The sequence below is a fragment of the Aquila chrysaetos genome, chromosome 11, assembly GCF_900496995.4.
Source record: "Aquila chrysaetos chrysaetos chromosome 11, bAquChr1.4, whole genome shotgun sequence".
Lineage (NCBI taxonomy): Eukaryota > Metazoa > Chordata > Aves > Accipitriformes > Accipitridae > Aquila > Aquila chrysaetos.
Genome location: NC_044014.1, coordinates 40357609 through 40360431, shown reverse-complemented (window position 1 = coordinate 40360431; position 2823 = coordinate 40357609).

The following is a 2823-nucleotide window of genomic DNA, read 5'->3' as shown; positions in this document are numbered from 1 at the left end:
GAGAGGAGAATGGAGTTTATTTCACTAGAGAGTGTGTTCTTGTGTCAACATGACTGGAAATAAATAATAGCCGAAAGGGTCATTGGCATAGGAAACTTTCCAAGTACTGGAATGTTTGTGGCTAGGAAGGGGAGGGCAGACGAGATCCTAACACCATTGATCTCGCAGGGCTTTGTTCTAACTCTGTGGTCTTAAAAACTAGGGGGTTCTTGGTCTGTTGAAAAAGCTTACGTGTTTCATAAAACTCAGATGGCAGAGGTCAGGACAAGAGTTAATCCAGTTGCTGGAAAAAACACCTTAGAGTAAATACTGCAGAGGACATCTACACATAATGAAAGCATGTGTTTTCTATCAGCGTAGCAGGTATCTATGAAACACTGAGCTCTGTACCATTTCCTCACACTTTTCCATTTTATGAGAGGGAACACTAACACCTGTTTAAGACTTACTTGCGTCCTGAGAGCAGGCTGGGAGTTATGCTTTGGGCTATTCTGTACAACCGAGCAATCTGCAAAAAGCGCACTGAACTCGAGTCTTGACGAATGAAATTCCACTGTGCTGGACAGTGAATCCCTTCAGGCTGTCCTGTCCCTTCCGTGGTGATCCTTCACCCTGTAACAAGAGCAGCATTCAGCATCGAACCTTTCACGTCACTTCAGCAGCATTTAAATTGCAGAAGAATTGTTTCTGAGCAGAAAACCTATGAAAAAAGATGGCTCTCTCAGCCAGGAAGTGTTAACCACTGTACACAAAGTTGCATTCGCCTACAGAGAACCGCCGATGGGAGCAGTTGTGTGATGAACGCTGGGTTTTTTCCCTTTGCTTTCGGAGGAGCAGGCGCACACACGGTAAGTGAGCTGCCTTTGCAAGAAGGTGGGCGCAGCTCGTATGATCCCTGTCTGCGCGGGAGGAGGAGCATATTTTTCTCTTGCTTACTCGCTAATGGCCCCAGTTCATTAAGTCAGAAGTCATTTCCAAGAAGAATACAAACTAGGCTGCTCTGATCCTGCGGGAACAGTCACCGTTTGATGAACAGAGTAGGTACCCCACAGACCTTCCTCTGCTCAGTGTGAATCACGATCTGTCAAAGAACAGGGTTTTATAGAAAGACAAAAGGTACAGGATTAATAATAGTGCGGTCCAAAAAACTGCTAAAAGCAGGCCAGGTACGTAGTTTGATGCTAAGGGAAATAAAACCATGCAGAACATAACAGTATTCACCATTTTGTTCAAGGCAGAAGTTTTACTTCGTGTAAGTAAAAGCAATCTGAATAATTACACATTACTTCAGTGACGTTTTCCCATGCAAACAGAGCAGCACAGAGGAGAGGAAAAGATCACAGTTCAGTAATAGAAATCTAATTTATTGCAGGTTACGGAAATGCATTATATTCTTACTTTAAAAGATGGCCCATTTTAAAATTAATTTTGTTGCATACTTTTTGAAAAGTTACTTGTTAAAGCAGTACAGATCAGCATCATCTATATCCTAGATCAAACCCTGCTGCATCCATACCTGCCCCATGTAAAGCCCACCGGAAAATACTCTTGGAATACTTCCAGGAGGCACGTGAGCAGCACTTGGTCTGTTACGTCATTAGCACGGTAGCTCCCCACTCCCCAGCGTATGCAAAGACTTTCTAAGCAACTTGAACAAGTCATAAGAAAATACTCAAAATACTCTGAATTACAAATTTAAATAAAGTGACATTATTCCCATATTTAAGTTGCAGATCAATTAAATTTATTTTTTTTCCAAAAGCTATTTACAGATTTACAAGTATTTGTTTTGTATTTTACAAAAAGTTACATCAGGTAATTTTAAAAACATTTTTCTTTACAAAAGCTACATAAGCAACTACATTGAGGTGTTAAAAACAACAGCTGTATTAGCTTTTAGAATATTAACTAAATACCTATCCTCAAAAGACAAAGCTAAGCTACACAAAGTGCAAGAACAATTAAAAGACCTGTTGCAAAGCCTCCCTTTTCCTGTTAGCGAGAATATTCCAAGCCCATGGCTGAAGGAACTACCGGGCCAATAATTCTGCTGACGGCTCGTCAGCGCTGACCAGAGCGTGGAGATGCCACGGCTGAACCCCATCGCACGAGCAGCTAAAGGGAAGAGGGTAGACTGGTTCTAGTGCAGTGACATAGAAGTGAGGACAATTTATCAAAGGATTTATTAGTATTTGCCTATGGGAAGAATAAGGATTTACATTGCAGCGGAAGTTAGCATCGGCGTGAAGAGTGGTCAGACCTAGACGTACTCAAAAGTGCTCCGGAAAAAAATATGAAGTTTACGAACAAACTCTGAAAGTTTGAGAAAGATGATGACGAAATAAGGAAGAATGTTCCTGTCCAACACAGAAAGGATGCGGTCCCCAATATTTAATCCTAGTCTTTCTTGGTGGCAGATTCACTCTGCTTCTAGAGCTGTACAGTGACTACATGTACAAGCTTGAAAGCATGACTTACGTGAAAATAATGCAAAGATACTTGTTCAAGGTTACAGACAACATCAGGCAACAATTTTGTGATGGACATTTCTCTTTTCATGGAAACACGGATATGTCAAATTAATAGTTAATAATTCAGCAAAACGCACCTTCCTTCATGAAGTGCCTAGAAGCACTGTTCGTTACCCGTCCGACAAAACTCCCCTTACACCTCTGACTACAAAGAACAGACGTGTCAGTGCAATATTCTTGGATGTATCAAATCTTGATAATTGAGGGGAAGTAAACAAATACGGTGTTTGGCAATAACTTATCGGACCACTGCATTAATTGCATTACTTTTTTTAAATACAATTTAAAACTA